The 9178-nt window shown below is 47.4% G+C and overlaps 1 long non-coding RNA gene across 1 annotated transcript; it reads right to left on the bottom strand.

Moving 5' to 3' along the window:
* Positions 1 to 1883: 1883 nt before the first annotated feature.
* On the bottom strand, positions 1884 to 5225 carry LOC145719676 (uncharacterized). Its single transcript, XR_014142539.1, has 2 exons — positions 2393 to 5225; positions 1884 to 2168 (listed from the first exon to the last, which is right to left on the bottom strand). It is a non-coding gene; the product is annotated as an uncharacterized LOC145719676 (long non-coding RNA).
* Positions 5226 to 9178: the final 3953 nt, after the last annotated feature.

Below are 9178 nucleotides of genomic sequence, written 5' to 3'. Positions count from 1 at the left end.
AGTGTTCCATGATTCATTGTTTGTGCATAACACCCAGTGCTCCATGCAGAATGTGCCCTCCTCAATACCCACCACCAGGCTAACCCATCCTCCCACCACCCTCCCCTCTAGAACCCTGTTTGTTTTTCAGAGTCCATCGTCTCTCATGGTTCGTCTACCCCTCCGATTTCCCCCGCTTCATTCTTCCCCTCCCGCTACCTTCCTCTTCTTCTTTTTTTTTTTTAACATATATTGTATTATTTGTTTCAGAGGTACAGATCTGTGGTTTGTGCTCTTTTTTATTACAGAAAGCAGAATTCTTCATGCACGTGCACACGCAAACATACACACACACACACACACACACCAAACAAAACTGAACAGCTCCAAGAAACAGCTACAAACAATGCTAACAATCCCCAACTTGACTCCACAAGGAGCCCGCACAGGGAAGAGCAAACGTTGAGAGGACCTCGAAGTGTCATGTCACCAGTAGAATAATGTTGACACTGCCTTTTTTATATTAGAAATAAAAGAAAAATGATCAAGTGTATGTTACTAGAATACAGATTTGTATTGCCAGGTGACAGATACTGTCCACGAAATTTTCACTCTTCTTGGGTGGCATGAACTATGGAAGGCAGCCTTCATTCCTTTAGGCGGTAAAATATCTTGACTGCTAGGAAGTCTCATGGTAAGAACATGAGGAAAGAACCCAGGCTGAAGGTGAGTGGTCAGGATGCTGGCTCAGAAGACTTGCTACAAGCTCAGAGGAGGACTGAGGGGAAGGGCAGCGAGAAAGGGAACCCAGCCAGGGGCTCAGGGCTCCGCGAGGGCACGGGGAGCAGCCTCAGACAGTGAGCAGACAGGGAGTATAACCAACAGAAACACCAACATGACCCTGCCCCGAGGTGTGCTAGAGACAAGATGCTGTAATTTGTGCAACAGAAAAAAGGGAAGAAAAGCTTTACTGACAAAATGAGAAAGAAAGAGAAAAGGAAAGAAAGAGAAAAAAATGAAGAAAACCTAGAGCCCAAGATAAGAAGCTCCGTGGGGCGAGCCAGTGAGGCCAGTGGAAGCCTGAAAGGTGTCTTACGGGGTACAACAGGAGCAGGGGACTTTTGCCCTCGACTCCTAGCTTCGAATAACGAGTTCTGGGTTCTGACTATAGGCACGCGCATCAGTTGCAGAGACTTGGAAGGCGGATATCTGGCTGCTAAGCTGGTGGTCCACGCGTACGCCAATCTTTTTTCCTTCCCAGCTCTGGTGGGGCCAGCGTGGGTCATGCACCCTGCCGCTACGCCTCCCTCCACGTTCCCTGTTCAGTTGCTGGCATCGTGTCGTGGCAGAAACAGGAGAGGGACAAGCATGTGCTCCTGGTGTCTGGGACTGGCCCAGGATGGACTCACTCTAGCGTGGGGTCCAGAGGAGGGTAGAATTGGGGAGTCATCAGGTGCCATGGGTTAGCTCACACACAGATATCCACTGAGGTACGTCCTACCAGTGTTTTTACTTTGTGTGTCTACCAATACTTATAAGCACTCACTATGTGACATAATTTGTTACAGGTACGTAACATATATTTTATACAGCAGATGTATAGCAGGGTATTCTGTAAATGTAAAGGATATGAATAAAATATATAGAAACACATCTATCAACACATGCACTTGGATGAATCTATAGCTCAGTTTAGATATACATAGGCACAGTTTCATTTGTTTCCAAGAATTCTGTGCTGGCAAAAGCCTCGCTTTCCTTGAAATACCGGTATTTGCCCTATTTTCTGTTCATATGAATAGATTTGATCTCCTTTCTTGCTTTGGTTCCTAGAAAGACCTTTGCCCAATTTCCAGCTTCAATATCACAGGCAAAGCCTATATTTTAAGACTGATATATTTGTGTGTTTATTCCTTGTTCTCCATTTTTTTATTTTCATTTGCTTTTCGTATTCATCTGTCAATTCTATTTTTTTTGAGAGGGAGAGCGTGCCTTTGCAGAGGGGCAGGGCAGAGGGAGAGAGAGAAGCACAAGCAGGTTCCATGCCCAGCGCAGAGCCCAGCAGGGGTGGGGGGATGGGTGGGGCTCAATCTCAGGACCCTGAGATCATGAGCTGAGCCGAAATCAAGAGTCACACGCTTAACCAAATGAGCCACCCAGGCACCCCTAATTATTTTTTTGTATGTTTTCTTGTCATAATCTGCTCCAAATTCTTTTTTTTTTTTTAATTTTTTTTTTTTTAAGATTTTATTTATTTGCGAGAGAGAGAATGAGAGACAGAGAGCATGAGAGGGAGGAGAGTCAGAGGGAGAAGCAGACTCCCTGCTGAGCAGGGAGCCTGACGTGGGACTTGATCCCGGGACTCCAGGATCATGACCTGAGCCGAAGGCAGCCGCTTAACTGACTGAGCCACCCAGGCGCCCTCTGCTCCAAATTCTTAAAGTAAGGTGGTTTGGTTTGTTAGCTTTGTCCAAGAATATATCACTGACATAAGAGTACTAACTCTCATACCTTCCTTGATGAATCTCAGAAATGTGCGTGCATTTAATGGAGAACTCGCCAGGAAGGCCCTTTGCTGCCAGCACTGACACATTTTGGAAAGAAGGAAGCACATGCTTTGTGTCTCCTTGAAAGAATCAGTGGATTATTGAGCATTGGCATGTTTGTCAGAGAGTGAGCACAAGCCTTCTAGGTGTCTGGCAAGATACGTTTCTGTGTCACGGATATGCATGTCCTCCTCCCTGCTGAGCGAAAGCAGTTCTTCCCAGGGCCAGGGAGACGAGAATGTTCCCGAAAGGACAAGGGTGGAAAGGGGTGTGTCCTCCAGGAGGCACAAGAACCTCGGAGCACGGTGTGCAGCACATGCCACCCCTGGGGCCCAGGAGAGTCCGCTCAGAAGGGAAGAGAAGGAACGCGGGGAGCTCAGGTGGGCGTGCCCCCGCAGTCCCAGCCCCGACGTTCATGACCCAGCCCTTGCAGGGTGGGCCCTCAGCTGCATGCTCCCTGCCAGGAACACAGCCCCGTCCTGCATGCCCTCCACAGCCTTCTCCTCCCCTGGGAGCCGCGGGCTGCGGTGCCCAGCCAGCTCCCACAAGAGGAAGCGGCCACAGGATGGAAGGCCCCGGGCTCTGTGTGACCACACGCAGCAGGTCCGCTGACCGGGGCAACAGCGTGACACACGTCAGAAATAAGGTTAGGGTCTGCAGCTGAAACCAAACTCCAAACTCAACGTCCTTGAGACTTGGGGGACAGTCTGCCTTACTAGCAGATCTAAGGCCACTTCTTAAAGTCCCTCCTTTCTCTAAAGAGTTGAAAATCTACTGACTTTCTCAGGGGGTCAAACCCTATCTCCCCAATGTCCTATATCCTAAATGAATTAGTGCTATAATAAACATTTACAAAAATAATTATTAAAATTGCAAGATTTTAGAGCCAGGCTAAGGTTTCCCCTTCTAATAAGAAATGTACTTTGTGGAAAAGAAAAGAAAAGAGAAGAGAAGAGACCCCCAAAAGTTACACTGCGTTCCCACTGTGTGCACGGTAGGTCTTCTACTCACGAATAAAAAACATTTAGTCACAGAAATGAGAATTTAAAACAACTAAATGTTAGTGACAAATAGTTTGATTTGGTAAGTATCTTGGGTTTCATTTGAGTCTAAAGGTCAAATGATGTTGGATTCAGCCTGCAAGTCTTTGAGCTCTAAGGAAGTATCTGACAAACTTCTTGGCCGAGGGAACATCTCAAGACACCTTCGAAGGGGAGCCATCTTGGGAAGTCGCAGCCCGGCCGGGGCTGCTTGGACAGAATCAGGCACTAAGAGACACACACCGAGCTCCGGGAGTTCATACCTTAAAAATTTGTGCAGGTACTGGCGGCTGCAGGGTGACCAGGAGAAGACCCCGTTGCGTCCTGCCAACGTGGGGGACATGATGTTGCCCTCAGACTTTTTGCACACGTTCCCTTCTCCATCATGGACCATGCCAAAGCTGTGAGAGAGAGAGACGGTTCTTTCAAAACCAAGAAAAGGGTCAATGACCTGACAGACTCCATCAAATGCACGTTCAACACGGTGGACTCCTCCACGCCTGCCTGCCCATCAGGCAGAAAGAAAATGTCTGAACAGCCAGGTCGTAGAACATAGCCACGCATTCGCAGACCTTTCCTGAAGAACTAACCTTCGGTCAGTTGTTTGAAAGGGCACACCAATGCAGAATGAAGCACGCGTCGAATGTCTGCTAAGGGCCCATGTTTTAATTATAAAAAAGCACTCTACGTGGGGTGTGGAGGGCAGGTCCCTTGACCTTGATAAAGCTGACAGCGTTCCCTCCTGCTCTCATCTCTCTACACTCTTCTGCTCACCAGGGATTTTCAGAATTTCCACGTGTTTGTCAGAAACACAAACGTGGTCTCCCCGGGTGCGTCTGATGCCTCCCACAATCGGAGAACCGACCACCTGCTAGAGCTCCCTGTGGGGCTGACCCTTTGTCCCCACTCCCACCAAGGGCTGCCCCACCTCCTGCCAGGTCTGCACTGCTGGGGGCTGTCACGGCTGGACAGTGCTTGACCTCATTCCCTATGTCCCTTTGGAGGACGTAGCTCCATGAAGCCCAGTGGGCAATCTTGCGGCCTTTATCTGCAGGAATTGTTTGAAGGTACACCTGTTCCTTCTGCTTCAAAACCAGACCACTCTGGGGTGCCGGCCCTAGCTGAGTAGAGGGGACCATCTCAAGCCTCATTGGCTCTTGGGGTACTTAATAGGGTCCTTTACAGAGGTGCCAATTGGCACCCCTTCACTGTCACCTGAGGAAACTCTAGCCCTACACCTATAAGAATGCCATGAACCGAGTTGCTACGTCTCTCCACCAAGTCAGCTTCTTCTTAACTGCCTAGAGCTTTGGCTGCAGGAGTTTCTCACACTGCCATCTTCATCTACCCTAGAAAGAGCACAACTAATGGCTCAGGAAGAAGGCCTGGGCGATTTGGGAGTTCTATATGACCCTGAAGACTTCCCATGAGAGCAAACATATTCTTAGAGGGTGGAGCCATTGTTGGCCGTTAAAGTCTGGTAGCTGCCAAATCACTGGATGGATTCTTAGATAATGGGGTTCCACATGAGTGGGGTACAGAGCAAAGGGGAAGGCAAGGGGGCAAAGCAAAGAAGGGCAAGATTGTTACTGGGTCTGGGGACATTCCAAGAATGCCACCAAGAATCCCATGACGAGAGGAGGCAGGGCAGCAGGGACAGAAGACTCCCAACACTGGGGAAGGGGGCTCCAACCATGGGCCAGGGAATCTGTATTTGCGGCTGAGGCTGAAAACACATTTCCCCCACTTTACTGGCTTACTTATAGAGATTTAATAGTATCAATAAAAATAACTCACACTTGTAAGCGCTCACTAGTGTTCAAACAGGATATTAAACACCTTATCTGTATTTTTTAACTTAAGCCTCCCCAAAAGCCTATAAGGCAGGTAGAATATCGCGACAGCAAGACTGAGGACTGGAGGAGAGCCATGTCCACCGTCTCGGACTCAGGACTGCAACCTGATGCTCCGGCATCAGAGCCCAGGCGGGACCCGGGTAAGAGCGTAACACGAGCACCATTGAAGGGCGTATCCAAGGAAATCTGGCGTGCAAACATTGTTGAATTTCTGCAAAATTCCTGCTCAGTACCAAGGGTGATACAGATGGGAGTCATTTCAGCCTCCACCCATCCTCTGAAGTTCTATTAAAGCAATCAATCAAGGCCGGGGTAACCATATAGCAGAGGAAATGTGTCATGGCTATGAAAAGGATTCAGACTGTAATCACATATGGGTGTCTGCCTTGGGGAGAAAGTTAGGAAAATGAACAACCAAAGTACACTCCCCTGGCGGGCCCTTGACCTGTGTAGACGACACGTGCATTGTGGTCCAGTAAGTGCCCCAGGTAAATGTGCTACCACTCTGCCCACATTTCTAAGGACATGAAAGCCACAACAACGCAGATCTGGGGACATGGGGGTCTTAAACTTTTTCATCTAAGATATTTTCCATGATTCTTTCTATAATTGATTTTCAAACTCTGCTGTGCGTCAGAATATCTGAGAAACACACCTCTTGGTGTGGCTCCCCAAAGTCCATTCTGGTATAAATATATATATATATATATATATATATATATATATATATATTTTTTTTTTTTTTTAATTTAGTAGCTTGGGAGTTAGGCTTCGGTATTTGGGTGTATTCTAACACAATAAGGTAATCCTGATGCCCACCCAATCTCAGCGTGACTACGTTGCGAGTTGTCTTTCCAAGTAGTACAGTGCCCATACATCGTACCGTGATGTCAGCACGTTCACGTGAAAGTACCCCACAGTGACCACATTTGATGGTAACAATAAAGTCAGGGAAGGATGAAAAGACCACATTTTCAAGATAAGGTTGGTATTTGGCAACCAAGAAATGTAATTACTACCCAAGTTACACCATACCAGACGTGTTCTTTGCTTCCGTGAGCCATAGTATTTTATTCAAAATTTCGGTCACCCCATAGGTTGAAACAGTAAATATACTGTTTTCTTTCCCACTCACTAGCTTTTAAGTTTCTAAAGGACGGAGACCCTTCTTGTCCATGCCCATAACAGGTTCTCCACTGATGTTTGTTGAATAAACACAGAGCAACCTTCCAGCCATAACACCCACTCAAATACCCAAATGTAAACATAATTTCAGATTAAACTGGACTTGAGAATCACAATCAGTGTGCGATGCTTTTAATGTCTCCACAGTATGTTTTGAGTGACTCAATTGCATCAGCTTGTATTCTGTCATTACTAACGATTTACCCAGAATGAAGAACGGCCATGTCTCGTTAGAGGTTGAATCGAGTATTTCAGACTGTCCAGACAGCGTAGTTAAGGAAACAAGAAACCCTTCGAAGTAACCAGGGGCCACCGTCATCCGGATGGCTAAATCACACCCTTGGTTCCATGACGGTGCCACAGGCGGGCCTAGGTGCTGGAGCTCTGATGTGGGCTTTCCAGGGAGCACAACCCACCCCCCTTGAGAGGGAGAAAGCTGGTGTGGACACAGCATCACATGGGTCTCAGGGGCCGGGGCAGGTCAAACAACCAGAAGAGCAGAGGCTGAAGATGGCATCCACCGAGGTCTTGCCTCTGTCCTTCACAAGCAGTTGGATTTGAGGTAAATTACTGAAGTCACCGGGCCTCAGTTTCCTCACCTATATAATGGGGTAATAAAACCTTGCTCTACAAATGCACGGAAGACCTGGTACCGTGCACATCGCAAAGGAAAATTCAGAACTTTTATCCATTTCCTTATTCAAATGTGGTCTTGCTCCAATTACTCAATGCCTAGATGTTACTTTTATACGTTTGATGTATGTGTGCGTGTGTGTGTGTGTGTGTGTGTGTTCAGCCAAAGGTCAATAGGTCTCAAATGTTTTTGGACACAGAAACAAAAACTCTTAGGAGGAACAATAAATACAATTGGTAAGAGATGACCCTCCAACCTGCTAGGGCTCCCTAGAGGGCAGTCTGACGGTCACCGGCCAGAGGGTCTGTAGTTGATATGGCACAAGCCCACAGCACCACTGGTGCCCCCCTGAGCCAGCTGCAGGGCTCAGGGGATAACAGTGCACAGCCTCACCCTCAAATGCTCGAAAGGGCATCTAACCTCACCAGCCAAGCCTGCTGGGGCTTAATGTATTAGCAAGCCACTTCTGCTTCGAGACTTCCCTGGTCCTCCCTGACTGAGTCTCTTGCAATGCCGACAGCCCGCACAGCCTGATCTGCGCACGCCGTATCTATTTTGTCTTTCTGTGAAGACTCTTGGAGGGGGTGAGTCACTAATCTTCATAGAACCCCACACAATGCTTTGCTGGCAGAATGGAAATCATGCTCAGTGAACGGTTCAATACATGTGGGAGAAGACAAGTGGCAGAATGATGGGTCATGAATACTTCTAAGCACAGCCAATATGTTTTAATATTGTCTTGATGGTCTGCAACGATAATGCAAGTTAAGCATTTAAGCAAGGGTTGTATGTTAGGAATGCTCAGCTCAACCAGTACACCTGAAATTGTACCTGCACAATCACGCCGAGGATCTCGGACTCTCTTGGTTTTGCAGAGGAAAGCTTAGGTAAGAGAAGAAAAGGCAGAGCGCGCACGGGTCGCGGCCAGTCTTCGGGAGAACTGCATGGATCCGGAATCCCAGGCCTAAGGTCCTACTCCTAAATGGCACGACTTCCTTAATACGTGGGAATTTTTCCAATGGAATCATGCCATTCAGGGGACATATTCTCCAAAACCTGTAGTTCAACATTCAACATGTCTGTGCCGTTTCTCAAAATCTGCCTCTAGCAAACCGCACATCCTATGCCAAGTGATCGAATACGACCAGGAAACTCACCCTACACCACTGGCTTAGGAACAAGCCTGACCGAACCCCACATCCTAAAGGAGAACACACATCCTCACTCCTGGTCCTGTCTCCCTCCCTTTTCCAACACAAATTCAAACCCTGGGTCCCAGCGATTTCTATGTGCAGGTCAGATTCCTCCATAGAAACCACAAGATGTCCAGACATGAAAATAACTGGACTCAGTAGATGAAATTGGCTGACATTCACAGAGATCCTTCTCTGAGTTAAAGGTTAGAAAATCTCTGGCTGAAAGGCCTCGAGAAAAGTATGCCTCTGACCTCAGCGATATCCTCTGAATGTAAACAAACCTGAAAAAGTAAAACGAACCTCTAAAGCAGGATGTTTTATAAAGTCCTAACAGATGCATGATTACTTTTTAATTCTTAAGGCGCAGGACTCAGAATTTGACCCCGCTTGGAGTTCATTGCCAGGCATGCTGTTTATGTTATGATGTTTGATCCATACACCAAGCGACAACTTCACTCCAAGAAGTAGTATTTATTAAATCAGAGAAATGAGTAAGTGTGTTCATTTTCAATTCAATTCAACAAAAATCCATTGGGTTAAATCACTGAGCCTTGCATGCTTTTCCCATTTGATGTAGTTGCCACAGCAAACGACTCAGTGAAATACTCTTCGTTCATCCATCTCCTCATCCCTGACTCATTCTGTCCATTCTGTTCATTCACATTCGCTGAACCCTCAGCATCGTGTGCCCACGAACCTGGTGGAGCGGGGAGAGGAGTGTCCCCTGCGGTCTCCCCGGCTT

This window comes from Leptonychotes weddellii, unplaced genomic scaffold (assembly GCF_054177405.1).
Source record: "Leptonychotes weddellii isolate Sample4059 unplaced genomic scaffold, ASM5417740v2 HiC_scaffold_6232, whole genome shotgun sequence".
Taxonomy (NCBI): Eukaryota; Metazoa; Chordata; class Mammalia; order Carnivora; family Phocidae; genus Leptonychotes; species Leptonychotes weddellii.
Note: the sequence above shows the minus strand (reverse complement) of the source record. Positions and strands in the feature narration are given on the sequence as shown.